At 38.8% G+C, this 15,392-nt stretch overlaps 1 protein-coding gene across 2 annotated transcripts in view; it reads right to left on the bottom strand.

Moving 5' to 3' along the window:
- KCNQ5 (potassium voltage-gated channel subfamily Q member 5) overlaps positions 1-15,392 on the bottom strand; it is a 304,972-nt gene that overhangs the window by 177,042 nt on the left and 112,538 nt on the right. The window contains exon 1 of one of the 2 annotated variants that reach the window (XM_068937552.1): positions 8,016-8,111. The exons of the other annotated variant lie outside the window; for it this stretch is intronic. The gene's annotated coding sequence lies outside the window, so the exon portion shown is untranslated. Of the gene's footprint in view, positions 1-8,015; positions 8,112-15,392 lie in introns of those variants that run through there. 2 annotated transcript variants of the gene reach the window in all.

The following is a 15,392-nucleotide window of genomic DNA, read 5'->3' as shown; positions in this document are numbered from 1 at the left end:
GCTAATCATATCAAGAGATCCAATCTCAGAGAAAAACCTGACTTACACTTAAATAGCTTTCTAAGGCCCCATTATGTATATCAACACCTTAATGAAATCTTTTAATTATTTATCATTTCAGAAGATAAAAAAGTCAGTAGTTACAATAAAAACATGCTTCATTCAACAGTCGTTTGCGATCTGCAACCAAGCAATTCAATGGCATCATGAAACCCTTTCATATTTATATATTAATTTTCTACACTTTAACATATCACTTTCACCTTAAGTCAGCTGCAGTGTAAGGTAAGCTGCTTGCCATCAGAGGTCTTGGTGTGGTCTTTTAAGTTAGGTATTTTTGTAAAAGAAAAACACCATTTGAAACAAGACATTAGATATTCAGTGAGTTTTTAGGGTGATGGGTGATCTGGCTATTAAAAAAAACCCTGACTTCTTGAGTTCAATCATTCTAGCATCACTAAGATAAGGAGAATTTGGCTTCTTTTGAAAACATTACACATTTTATACCCTTTTCTCTATTAAGGGCACTTACTCTGGGTAGATGCCTTGGTTAATGGCACTGCTTACAATTATAATCATAGCAAATATATAATTACAGTTTTTTTTAAATTAAAACATCTACAGGTATTTAATATACATACTTTGCACATATCATTTAGGAACATATAACACATACACGCACATGCATGCTGCTTATATACATATACAAACACATCAAAAATCTTGTTCCTGAATGTTTTAAAAAAAAAAAATAGATTTGAGTATCTAGTGATGTCATGAGATAAAAGGTCTACCAATTTATTTCTTGGATACTATATATGAGCACATTGCTGCCATTAAATCCTGCACAATACATCATGCTTTCTTGGATATTAAAAGAAGGAAAGGCCTGTACCTTATTTAGGTTTCTATGCTATTGTATAATATTCTGCATGTTATATAATATTTTTAGAGATGCTGAACTAGACCATTTTTGTACTTGTGGCGGATATACAGCAGCCAAATGAACAATGCCCTCTGTGTCCAAAGGCTAAATACAACTACATAGCAGACATCTAATAATACTAAAATAATGGGCAATGCATAATGATGTTTCCTTAAGATACTTTCCCTGGCTTGAGCCAGACACGGTGTCTTTGCAGCTGACCAAGTCTCTTCCCCGCTTTGCTGTGCCGCACCCCACCCTCATGCCTCCTCCAGCCTACAGAGTCCCGGTCTACTTTACTACTCCTCATAGGGACACTGTCCAAAACATCAATCGCCCTTCTTGACTTCCTCTGAATCTTTTCCGCTTTTATGGTATCCTTTCTGAGATGCAGGGGACCAGGACTGTACACAGTACTCATGATACAGATATATTCAGTTGCATGATGTTTTCTGCTTTGTTCTCTTCTTCCTTTTAATAATTCCAAACTCTGTATTTGCTTTTTTGATTGATCCTGAACTTTGAGCTCTTCTTTTCACAGAACAGTCTATTCTAGCTCTAGCAGCTCACTCCTATGTGGTAACCGCTAGCTAATAGCCCGTCACTTCATGTCTGAAGAAAGGATTGCTTCTTTTCCCTGCGTGCATCACTTCACATCTGAATTTCATCTATCATTCCCACATGTCGTCACTCAATATCATAATATCTTTCTGCAGGATCCTTCGTTTTTACTACACTAAATAACCTGCCGTTTGTGATTTCTTTACTCATTCCTTTACAAAACATTTATAAATATGCTGATCATCACAGACATACGTGGGACCACACTGGTGATTTACCTACACTGTAAAAACTGACAGTACATTCCTGGCCTTTGTTTCCTAATTTTTAATCAGTTGTTTTCCTCTGTGGGAAACTTCCGTTTTATCCCACGGTAACTTTGTTTAAGAGTCTCTGGTAAAGGAGCATGACAAAAGCCTTTTGAGATCGAGGTAGGTCACATCAACCGGTTCTCCTTCCCCTGCTTGGGGATGCCCCCCGGATTCACCAGGGGTTAGAGGGCTCAATTCCCCTTTGCAAAGGCGTGCTGACTCTGCCCCGGACATCACATTATTCATGTATTCACTAATTTGACTCTTTGTTATAGCTTCTTATAATTTGCCTGTACTAATTACAGACAACAGGTTTACTCATCTGTAATTCCACGGACCTTCTGTGGAGTCCTTTTGAAAAATAGGTGTCCTGAAGATCGCCTTCCCATTCTCTGGTACTGAAGTCTTTCTAGGCAACTGGACACAGACCAGAGCTAGCAATTCAGCTATTTAATCCTTGAATTTCTTTAAAGTACAGATGAGAGCAGCCTACACCAGTACCAAGTTACAGAGCATACGAACTGTTATTTTACCAAATGAGGAAAAAAAACCCGAACTTGCTCAGTCAAAGGCCCTATTTCAGATCTTCCAAAGGATGCAAGAAACATCTCATGTTGGAGCCTCTGCTACAAACCTCCAGAAACAGTAACTGGGAGAGCAAGCAGCAATGTGACTCATGTATTTTCTCCTCTAGCTGGATGGTATTTCACAGCAAAGATCAACACTGACTTGTAATTCTGCTACAACAGTTCTCGAGCGAGGCGCCAGTACCTTTCTCACTTTCTTGAATGTCCTCACTCTATCCCTCCAGTTCATACTTCTTGTTGCACCAGAATCCATTTCCTTTCCTTTCTGATCTCTACTTTCTTCATTTCTCTTCTACATCTTTGGTTGCAGATCTGCCCTTCTGCTTGCCATGCACCATCTTACTCTTTTTTCTAACCACATTCATTTTGCTATAACTGGTGGCCCAGCATCAAGTTTAAAACAAGGGACCGTCTTTTAAACTGTGTAATCAACAGTAAATGACAGAATGTGAATTCTTCTCATTAGCACATACATAATTGGATGTATAAATTCAGTAAGTGGCAAACCATCTGCTTCAACGCACGTTTGTCTGATTTAAATATGTAGATGTCAGCACAGACTCATACTAGGGGATTTCCAAAAGCAAACTTCAGCCCAGTGAAGCTAACCTCTCTAACTGCGTTTCTATCGTCACTGGAGACAGGCAGGTTCCTCCACAGGGTCATAGAGAGTGGGGCAATTAGATTCTTACTTTAACTATTAATTCAGAAGGACTCTGGGTGTGCCAGGAAGATGACAAAGCCAGCAGGAAATGTGGGTCCAGTTTCAAGAAATATAGTGAAAGGTCGGGGAAAATGAAAAAAGGGTATTTTGAAAGCCAAGAATAACTTGATGGTATTCTTTGAGATTTCTTAAATATACTTTAAAAAGAAAACTTTCTCCCTCTCTTTCCACTCTTATGGTAGTGTTGCAGAGAGTCTCCTAAATGGAACTGTCTGTTCACAAAAATGCCATTAACTGTTGAAACAGAAGGTCACATTCTCTTACAAAATCAACCAGAAAACCAGCAGTCAAGTTCTATTATCCATAAACTGCAAGTAGAGCTAATTACAAAGAAATCATGGAAGAATTTTTTCCATAAAAAGTAGTGTGAGCAACAACATTCCGTTTCCCATTTTATTACTCACTGAAAACCTTTGAAATAGTAGACCTGTCCTAAACAGAGGACAGATGCAAAGGAAAAATCTTTCCCATTATATTTACTTGTTAGTAAAACAGTTCTGGAAAAGTAAGACTAACTCAACGAAGTCCCTATTGTTAGGATGCTTAACATGAGAGATATAGGAAAAAGTAATACAGTGAAATGGAAAACATGGATAATGATGGCACATTTAAATACATTTTTCAAACTAATAGACACACACAGGAAATAAGCTCCCTGATTTCTCTGCCTATCAAATTTAGGAAAATTACAGTGTGATGGGACTGCCAGAGAACTACTTGGTCACCAGCAAGTATCAGACTTCGTTCTGTATGTGCATCTCCTTTCTGTAAGCCAGGAAGAAGACAGGAGATATGAAGGCAAGGTGAAACTCTTTCTGTTCTTCATTTTTGTCCAAAATTGCAACGGGAAATTACAAGATCTCTTTTGAGTACTAGCGCTGCAGCAAAAAAGAGAAGGGAACAAAACTGGCTGAAAAAGATCTATGTAAGTGCAGTGTGATCTGTTACATTGCAGTATCTATAGAATTACTAAATTATCACATTTTGAGAGGAGAATTAAGAATCATCTCTGTAGATCTGTGCCATAAAAACTTTCCTGTACAAACTGAAGTAATTTCTTACCTGAAACATAAATTAGCAAAGGATTCCGGCACCTTGAGCTAGTTCTGGTGCAATGAGGAGACAGCACTTATTCACACTATTTTTCTTTATTTCAGTTTTCATTTCCACCTGCAGTTTCTATATACTGATAAGACTATTAAATAGTGTAGAAACAAGATTCCCGGGGAATTTTACTAAACATGCATCCACCTGACGACTATTTGCTATTTAAAATTTACTTTGAGGCCTACCATTTAGGCATTGTATAATCCATGCCATACGTGGCATATTGATACTGTAAGAACTTGTTTTCTTAACTAATTCTTTTACAAACGCTCAAATAAATTATTGACTCATGCACACCAAAAATCTTGTATGCATAATATAATGCTGCTATTAGTCAATAAAATACCAACCTAATTATAACGCTCCTTACTTCAACTCTTTTCAAACAAGAAAACAAGTTTCAACTAACCATTACTGGTCTACAGATGGAAAGTTCTTATTTTTGGCTCAGCCTTTCAGTCAGAAGCTACAATAGTGTTACACAGGACAGGCCAAAGATGACATGAAACAGTTGATTTGAATGACTTCTGATTAGTTTACTGAAAAAGTATAAAGAATGCAGAGTTAGCTAAAAAGTTGCTTATTGTTTTTAAAAATAGAGATGTCTTGGCTTATGCTTTGGTTTTCAATTATAAACATATGCTATCAAATGCTCGAGCTCTACAGAGCAAATCCAGCATAGACAAGCCTGGCTAAATGAATACAATTACATGAAATATATTTTAAAATAAATATTTTGTTACGAATGTTTAGTTAGGAAAACTAAAACAACTATAAATCTTATTTATCTTACTTTTTGCTTAGGCTGTTATTTTTGTTTTAATTGTCTTTGATAATTTAAAATAGCACAGTTAATCCCTTTCATTTGTAATCAGTTTGTAATCAGCTCAATTTTGAGCACAGTTGGTACTACACTATTTATTTAAAAAATGGAAATATTCTTATAGTCTGTAAGCTTTATCTGCAAAATCTGTATTTTATATCTAACTCATCTAACTGATCTAACAGCTTCCCTTTAAGTTTTTTTTATCTTCTCAATTTCTTTTTGTTAGCTGCCCATTAGAAGGAATCTGAATAACACAGAGAAACCATTTGCATATTTCTTGCAAATTAAATTAAATTCTTATTCTGATGAGGCAGAGTGAAAGATTATGTACTTAAATCTCCCTTCCCATTAAGTTTCCATTTAGTTTAGAGAGCTCTTCATTTGCATTTAACTGCCTGGCAAAGATCAACACGTTAAATTACACTGCATTTTCACACACTGACTCTAGAGGATCCTCAGCCTTGAAGCACACCTAGCCCTTTGCTAGCATTCCCATAAGCAAGCAGGCATTGCTGCATGTAAGGAATCGTCGTTTCACTATTCTTTCCTCCAACCATTTCCTCGATGGATGTTTCCTCCCTGGGTCTTTCCTTCAGGCCGTTTCCTGAGGCCGTAGCTGCATCCAGAGAAGCCAGCTGCCTCGCGCGGGGAAGGACGGTTTCTGCCTTAAGGTTGCCTGTGTGCTTGGCTGTCTGTTTTCCCAGACGCCTCTCCTCCAGCCCGCTTCGCGGTCCCTGGGACACATCCAGCCAGCACAAGCAATGCCCCCGGGGTCCCACTCAGCTCTTTTACTAGTTTTTGTGTTAATCAGGTGAGTAGGCACAAACACATCAGATTTTCCTGCAGTTTGCATTCAGATCCCTGTCCTCTCCTCCAAAATCTGAATGCAAACAGCAGTGCAGTAACTTTTAATTGCTTTACAGGTCCTCCCGGGTGAAAGACAAAATCTGCGCTCACATACCAAATCACAGTGTCTAATTTCCAGGTCTGTGCCTACTAGAATTTAAATAATTCCAGCAGCCTGCTTCAGAAGACTGTCCCTTCACGTGGTCGGCCAAGTGTCAGAGATGTGGGGGTCCGGTGGCAACGGAAGGGGGACTATCCTCCAGAACACACCACGCCAAAAATAGCAGAAGAAACTTGCCTGTCATCTGTTCTGACTAGGATTCCTTCTCACTCCATCAACTGGGAAGTCGGAATCGCAATCGGAAACGGGTGCTCAGCTATCCATCCTACTTCTCATTCTCCCGAAAGCAGCTTTCGAAGCTGCATCAGCGCGGTATCTCCAAATTCTTTATCCTACGGCCCTGATAACGCTGACATCTTAGCAGACAGATTCAAAAGTTAAAACAGAAAAGGCTGCTTCCCAGGAGGTCAGTAAGACAGCACTTTTCAGCACCTCTCCTATTCCTACTGCCACCAGATGCTACAGTACTACCAAGACGAGATCTACCAACTCCAGATAGCCTATCTTGATTTATTGCTATACTCATCAGCCGTCAGCTTGGCAGCGCTTCAGTGGGAATCCTGACTATCCCGATTTCCCAGAATCAAGTCTAACCTGCTTTAAATCACGCAACAGCTATCAGTGACTGCTTTTGAAAGAGTGGCCATTTTGTCCTTCTGCATTCATTTACCAATCTTGAAAAAAGAAGCCATGCTCACTTAGCATGGAACTTGTCGGGATTAATCAATGGATACTACGAAAGCACTGGAAATAAGTCTGTTCTTTATACTGCTTTTGCACACCCATTTTTTGCTATGTTAACCTCAAGCCTGTGCTGCAAAAGATCTGTTCTATGTTATCAATACTTTCTACATCAAAAAGTCCTTTGCATTTTAAATACAGACCCCAGGACATTCAGTGGGATGATAACCTATACCCTAAGCTTTTTATCCCAAGAACAGACATACAAAAGAAGTATTTTCTTCAGATCGTACTCTTCCCGTCTTTTCTTTTTACAACCAACTTTCTCAAGAGAAGAGCCATATCGTTGTATGATTGTACCATAACAAGGAGCCTCGATGTCCTGCCACGGTAGCGTTCTTGCAGTCTCACCAGACGGAACAGCAATAAAACCAAAAACATCAGACTTCCCAGCTACTCATCTTTTTACTGATTTCTATGATATGGACATCTGCACCATCCTGATATTACCAGTTCATTTGATACTTCACTGCTTCAGGCCAGCACTGCACATTACTTTAGGTACTCTGTGAACCATTTCCACCTTTTTTTAAAACATTAAGTAGAGTCTTCTAGCAAAGTGGAAATATAGAAATCCTGAAAAATTATAAGTCACCATACACGGAATGAGAATCAAAAATATCCTTCCCTATTCATCACTACATTTTTAATTTTACTCTGTATTTTTGGTTCTGGTATTTTCTGCAACTGCTTTCATTTTATAAAACGTTAAAGAACCATAGAAAACCCCACAAGGTAGCCAACCCAAGCTATCAGTAGTGTTACCGTAAAAGAAAGAAACCAAAAATAATAAATGAAAATTGAAAGGAAATCAACATATTTGCATAAATATTTCAGCTTTTAAAAAAATAAGACTTTTCTCACTAAATGAAATTTTGATATCCAAATGACTAAATGAAATCAGTAATAAAAAGAGAATTTGGAGAAGCTGGGCTAGGATGATCTTGCCATTGAAATTACAGCGATATATTTTAGGTTCAATAGAATATGGCAAAAGAGGAAAATACATTTACGTTCCTATTAAAATCACCTAAAAGATATCCTTCCAACTGTTTTTCACCTATACAGGTAAATTTGTGTAAGAAATACCGAAAGGGTTTATTGCGTATATAAATTCTTATCTCTAAAAATATGCCTGTTGATAGGCTTATTCATTTACACACTATCCATGGAATGCTGCTATTTTTAATTTTTGGATTTTGTTTCCTTTTTTTTAAAAAAAACTTTATTCCAAAAACCCCACAGCCAAGTGACCGATCACCTTACCTTAATATTTTTCAATGCAAAGTCCATTGTTTCTCCAAACAGTTTCTCCAAACTGCACTGACTCTAAACAAATCCACATTTACCTCTTTTTATCTTAAATCATTGCTCAGATGATTTTAATACAGAACCTATCTTGATTCTATTCAGATCAGCCAGTACCTAATAAAAACAACTATTTCAGCAGGGGCTATGGGGATACGAAGTGAAACAGCCCAAGCTCCTTCTATTTCAACCACACACAGCCAAAGCATCTGTTACTTGTTTTACAAGTTGCTAATGACAAAGAACAGTTTTCAGTTCCTACTAAAAGTATATAAAATGCAACTGCACCAGGAAATCCTCTGACAGATACTGGAGCCTTCTCTGGAAATATATGCTGCTGCATTTCCACTGAATATAAAGAAAGGCTTTTATCTTATATGGTCTATGCACTGCTCCTGCTATTACAATATTTATGAGTGCATTGTTATTTTCCTGCAGATTTCTAATATCCCGACATTTTTTGTTTCTCCTTACACTTCATAAAGTTACCTTGAAAGCTAATTCAGGCAAACCAATTTTTGCCCTGTATAAACACAACCACCGCTGTTCCTTATTCTTAAAGAATGATGGCTCTAAGGCACTACCTTTACAATATACAAATTGTTAATCCTCTTCCTGAGAACATTTAAGTTTGCTGCTAGTAGGGAAGATAAATCACAGGCTCACTTCACAGAATCCCAAGCAGACACTAAACCTCGGTTGTGCAGGCTGAAAAAAAAAAAAAACATACAAACTAAAAATCTTTCAGTGCAGGCAACAGTTTCTCCCACATTTGCCCAAGAATATAAAAAGAAGGCAGCCAGCTGCTGCTGCAGAAAGAAAGGCACTAAAACGCTGAAGCTCTGCTATATTTAACTGCATTCTCTGCATTTCCCAAACTTTATTTAGATGGGAAATCTTAAATAAAACTAACTTAAAAGCAATGTTAATATTCTTTTCACGATTAACAGGATTCGGTCATGAAAATTAGCCTGGCCTTGCTGTTCTGGTTCAGCTTGCAGAGAATTTTGGTCAAAATGTGGTCCTGGCTGTATGCTTGTGTGTATTATACTTCTTGACATATGAACGTGTTTTGCTTTTTCGGTTGGCTGTCTTTAAACAGAAAAGGAAACTTTTTCAAAAATTCAAACGTCCTTCTCTGGGAAAGGAAAAGATCACTGGGATTTCTGCAAAAGTCTCCATAATTGTCACAGTTACGTTCTAGTGCTGAAACATAGACTATTTCAAAATCTAGCACTGCTAAAGAAGCTCAGAAGAGAACAGCGCTGAAAGCAGCCTGACAAGGGTTGTTGGACATGAAAATGACCACTGAGGCAATGCACTGTGCCGCAGTTCTGTTCATTGAACCCTCAGATTTGCCAGTAGTTAACTAAAATTACCAATTTCACCCTTTAAAAAGAAAAACTGAATATATTTGATAAGAGAAAATGTGTTCATTATGTTTCCTCCTTGTCTTGACTTGGCTGGATTTATTCAAAGAAAACCAATTTTGAAGGCAAGAGTGGTAATTAATTAACTCATTGTTTCCTCTACTCCTGTCGTTCTGTGACTCTCTTCATAAAGTTTATATTTGGTTTTGGTAAATAAAAATGCAACTGAATGATTAAATTAGTCCGTAAAATTGGATCCGAGCAGAATTCACCAGAACCTGTATCCTTTATTTAAAGCTGATTCTTTAGAGATACGGAAATCCAGCGAATATATCTTCATTAAATGAGGCCAGGAACAGATTTCTCAGAAAATTAATTACTTCACAGCTAGCACTTGGCAGCTGAGGAACTGTGAACAATTCAGGATCCTGACAGAAGGCCAATGGCTGCTGTAGGCAGAAAAGTCATTCCCAGTGTTTACTAGAAGTCTCAAGGTATGCCATTTTATGCAGCACTAAACCATTCATAATAATAGCTAATATTCCTACCACAAAACAAGGAGAAGACATTGGCAGTGATAACGAATATGCAGACTAAAAATTCTGAAAACATTACCAGAATTGTAACATCATTTGTAGTAAGAGAGCCACTGCTGTGGAATATTTCACTGAGAACATGCAAGAAGAACTGAAATTTCATCTTAGAGCTTTATAAACGATACAGAAAAAAAGCACCAAACCGCTGAATATCACAGATGGTAGTAAACAGAAAATATTTTAAAGGCCACAGGATAAAGGAGAAGAATGAAAGCAGAGATAGTAACAGAAAAACAGTCAACTGAAATATTATGAGGCACAAAAGACAGTAAAAGACATATTCACAGCTCTGAGCAGGGAGATGATCGCTCATGACATATTTACTGGGGGGAGTCAAAGGACCGAAGTTACCCTTTTTCCCCTTCTCCTACAAGCATGTCTCATGCGGTGTTTGTGCCCCTCCCTACGCGAGGCAGCTCGGTCAGATGGTCCTGGAGAGCCACATCCGCAACTGGGGCCGGCCGAGGCGGGGTGGTTGCGGTCGGGCTTTAAACAGGTTATTACATTTGGCTAGCAACGACATTTCACCCCACTCACTCTGGCCTAGCGAAAGCAGATCCATCCAGCGCTTTCTCCAATTGCACGCGCAGTGTCTGTTCTTTAGGAACCACGAGAAAAAAAACCCTATTTCTAAAGAAGTTCCACACACCTCACACTAAGACATCAGACAACCTACATGAATGCATACCATAAAAAGAGAAGCAAGTTAAGAGAGTATACAGGAGTTTTTCGAATAAGTCATTTGCATTGAATTTTTAAGTTGGCATTTTTCGGAGCTAGAAAGGAACAACCATTCCAATAACTTTGAATTCCCTTCTCTTTCTATTTCTTCCTCTCATGCCTCTTCGTGAATAATGAAGAGCAAACACACAGCTGGTTACACATGCATCCATCTCACTTCCTCCTGAGACTGGAACACGCTACATTCGGTGCAAGAAAAAAGTGCAACAGAAGGGAGGGGGAAGAAGAAACCCCAACACACGAAGAATGATTTTCTTTCACTCAGCCTATGACACTTTTAGAATTTTTCCATTATGCAATAACAAACGGGTTCAGCTTCAATTGAAAATGTACACAATAGATCTTCTTGCATTTCAAGTATTCCTTATCCAATTCCAAGAAAATATAAGTATATGATATTATCAACTAGTAACAAATGTTCAGTCAGTCAAGCTCTATTTACAATAACATTACCTCTAGCAGCCAATACTACTGAGCAAACAAACAATAAACTGTCATGCCAGATTCTGACGGAAATAAATATATGAAATGGAGTTCTACAGTGTAATCCATTTAACCAATGTAGAATATAACGATTTGCTGTAAAGCTTCAGATAGACCTCAAATAAACATTTACTGCCTATGCTAAGGGATGGAGTGGCATTCTCAGGCTTTTCCTGGCGTATGTGCTATTTCTCCCAGCCATCCAAATCTCATTAACCATCACAGCAGAGGCAAACAGCAACTGTGACATGAGCCACTAAAAATACCTCTTATTGGCATCTGTTCTGTGGTATTTTGTATTCGTTGGAACCTTCAGTGGGTGCGCGAAATTTTCCAGCTGCTTATAATATATAGGGCTGAGCCTTAAAAGACTCTGTTACAGATTTGGTCATGGAGTACAGAGCAGTGGCGGTTCAGAAGAGGTACAAATAAAAAAGGTATCATTAGATGCTGGAACGCTGCGTGCTCCTTTACACCACGCAGAAGTTTGTCTGCAAATAACCGCACTTTTGCAAGTTACAGTGAAAATCCATCCAAAAGCTGACTGGTTCCATTATTTCCCAAAGTTTACCTGAGGTATGTTTTCATCTGCGAGTGCCTGCTTGATTTCTTCCCAACATATGGCAGATCAGAAGTGACCTCTTATTTTTGCTTAGAAGTGAACTTGTTTTTTCTCAAATAGCTTTACCTACAATTGGGACTCCCAATGCAGCAAAATAAAAGACTGGGAAGGGAAAAAAACTCTTTTAGGTTTATTTTAAGTTTAGTCAGCAGTCTGGACAAATCAAAATAGGTAAGGTAAGGAGAGGGCAGCCCCTGAGCGGGGACACAGGTCCAGACCATCAGCTATACTGGAGCCTGGCATGAAACGCGGGGAGAAAGGCTGCCCCATGCAGCTGCTCACCCTTGCCGCCCTTGACTGTCACCCTGCTCACCCTTGACTGTCCTTCTCCAGCAGAAAAACTCTTTCAATAGGAGGGCAACACAAACTGCAATGGTCGCACCGTGGCATAATGTTTATACTGCATCCCACAGCTAATTTCCAAATATGAACAAGTCTTCTCCCCTACTCCTTTCCCTTATGGTACGTATTCAAAAAACACAGAGATATTTGAAAGTGAATGAAATGTTCAATGTTCAATTCAATGTCTCCTTATGATTTCCTGTAGAAAAAAGCCAATGAAAAGCATCAAGAAGCTAACTTACAATAACAATTTAATGAAATGCTGTAGGTCTTGTCAGTTATCTGAGCTGATGTTTGCAGTAGATACAACTGTCTGCGGTAGGTGGTTGGCCAAAAACAATAAAAGCATGAAGAACACAGAACTACTTGCACTCAATTAAGGAAGTGTCATATTATCTGGCATTAGTTACACTAAACAATAATATAGTTGAAGAAGTCTAAATAAACTCAGATGGTGGAAAAGGAAAGAGCTCCACCACAACCTGTATGCAGTGAAAGAAGACTTAGGCAAAATCCACCCCCATTAAAATTGTTTCCAGCTACTGAAAGGGCATTCTGAAATGACCGCACAATACAGCTGAGATAAGCAGAAAGCTTCCTGCTTAATAATTATTGCAGAATATATTGGTTCACTGTGTCTCCACTGGCAAATTGACATGTTACTGGCATGTTGACATGTAAACGCGTTACTTCCATCAGCAGATCTAGCGAGAAGCGCATTCATCGTATCGTTTTATAGGACACTTTGGTGTCAGTAAGCCATCGTTTCTTTCTAAGTTGTAAGACAAGACACCATTTTTTGTCAGATGAGTAATGAGAAATTACCACTTAGACAACTGAATAGGGCAAGTGCATTCACTGTGATGTTGATCCTAGCTTTGTGGCACTCAATATACTTTCATGATTAATTTGCAGCTACAGTGGTTAGTTAAATTCACATCATCGGAGATTTGAGTTTATAAAAAAGCAAGGAACTCAGCTACTTATACAAGTATCAGATGTCTCTTTGAGCTTTTTGTATTGCTCATCTTTTCTGTTTGAAGGAGATAATGAGTAACCATCTAATAAACTGTAATTTGCTAAAAATAATGATGATGAACACATTTCATCATCAGGGTGGGTATCTCATAGACCCACCCTGACAATTCCAGTGTGTGGCTAAGCATACTTAAGCCAATTCCTCCCGAGAAAAACTTGCTTATTGCAATGCAATAGTGTATCTGTAAGCCTTATAGGGTAACGGAGACAAAACTTATTGTGAAAGTGAAAGGATGCACTGAATCAAAAAAATCACCTGTGTTTGTGAACTGAAAAAGTATGCCAGTGACTTTTATGAATTTGGATGGTGTAAAATTTATTAAGAGCTAATAGCTTAGGGAACTACAGGAACCTTTAATGGTAATCATGCAATGTGCAGAACTCAGCCTTTCCAGACCCTATCATGGATGTCTCTGCAGAGGTATTTATATCAGAAAAGAGTAGTAGCTTTTTTTCCCCATTTTGAAATATGCAGTATTTGATGGTAACAAGGGAAATTTGATTCCTATATAACTGCTAAGGAAATGGAGCGGGAGAAGAGAATTTGGCACTTTAGCTTTTATCCCCAGCCCACCTCCAGCCCCATCGTGCCGGCCCACGCAGCGATGAGGAACATGGCCCGCAAAGTCCGAGGAGCTCAGTTTGGCATTTGTGCCTCCTCCCCGCGTCCATCTCTCCCCTTGGCTGCAACATCCACACAGATAAAGTATGCTCAAGGCTGCCAGACCCTGCAACCCTATGCTCTCCGGTGCCTGCCGAGGAGGGATCCCAGCTGCTGGACAGCTGGACAACACCTGATCCTGCCACTGCCGCGCTGCCCACCTGAGCTGGGAAGAGCTTGTGGCCAGGATGGAGATGCTGATGGTGCCTGGGCACTCGTCTGCATGGGAGCTTCAGGGCTCGCTGCATGAGGCCATGCTTGTACACAGTAAATGTGGATGGGAAGAAAATCCGGCTGGGAGAACGGGTTAGGCCAACATTTAACTTAAGTGTCAGTGCAACTCCTGAGTTTTTAAGAATTAGGATGGCAATGTATCACCTCAGCATCAGGCTGCTCCCAATGGTCTGCTTTACTAATACACATCTGCTCCTAGCTCGCACCTACCACCTGGTTTAGTGAGTAGATGTTTTAAATAATAATAAATACCTTTTTTATATTTTATGTGAATCCAGGAAATAAATGCTGTTTTACAACTAAAAAATCTTTAAAAATCTTCCATGAGGTTTCCAAAGCAAAAGGTGGAAGACAGAGAAAGCAGTGGTGGCGCTGAGGCTATAAGGGATTTCAGTAGAGAGCGCGTTGAGGAGAAGGAGAGTTAATGACGTACATAGGATGGATAACAATAATAAAATGGCACAGGACAACAGCCAGGTGAGATAACAAGAAAGCTGGAGAAGACAGGTGAGAATTCAGTCATCAGTGTAACAACTGCAGGGCAAATGACAGTCAACAGATTTAGTACGACTGTTAGAACATTAAATCTATAAATGCTGTATGGACATGATAAGAAAATTATCTGTGGAAATATCAGCTTTTAATTCATATGCTATTTATCTCTTAGTCCTATCACAATCCATCATCAAATTCTCTCATGAACTGCAACATATAAAACTTCAGTGACTTCAAATGCATTTGCGTGGTCTGCAGATAGAGTAAAATTGGACCGTAATATTCATATCGTCTTAAAGGTAGTCTGGCTTCCATAACTTCCATCACAGATGTGTGATGCATTTTTACCACTGCTCAGGGACAAATCAGGAATAACACATGGCAAACAAACTTTGACTGAAAAAGATCCTACTAACATGACAAAGTCATACTTTGGAAAACAGCCTCTTTACAAAAGCTGATACAGTTGAGAACAATCTTATTAAATTAATTCACTTTCCAAAATTATTTAATACCGTTTAAAAAAACCCCACACACCTGTACCAACTTCCTCTTCCACTGATTGCAACACAGATTCATTGATTTTAATGGCAGTATACCAATGCACCTGAATGTAACCGCTTACTATTCAGTGGGATGATGTCAATAGGGGCCCACAGCAGAACAACTCAATCCTAGCAGGTGTATTATCTTAATTATTGTAGTATATTTCAAAGGCTGAAAAAAATATAAATCTATGGAGGAGGTATTAAA

The sequence above is a fragment of the Struthio camelus genome, chromosome 3 (assembly GCF_040807025.1).
Source record: "Struthio camelus isolate bStrCam1 chromosome 3, bStrCam1.hap1, whole genome shotgun sequence".
NCBI lineage: Eukaryota > Metazoa > Chordata > Aves > Struthioniformes > Struthionidae > Struthio > Struthio camelus.
This window is presented reverse-complemented; position numbering and strand designations above follow the sequence as displayed.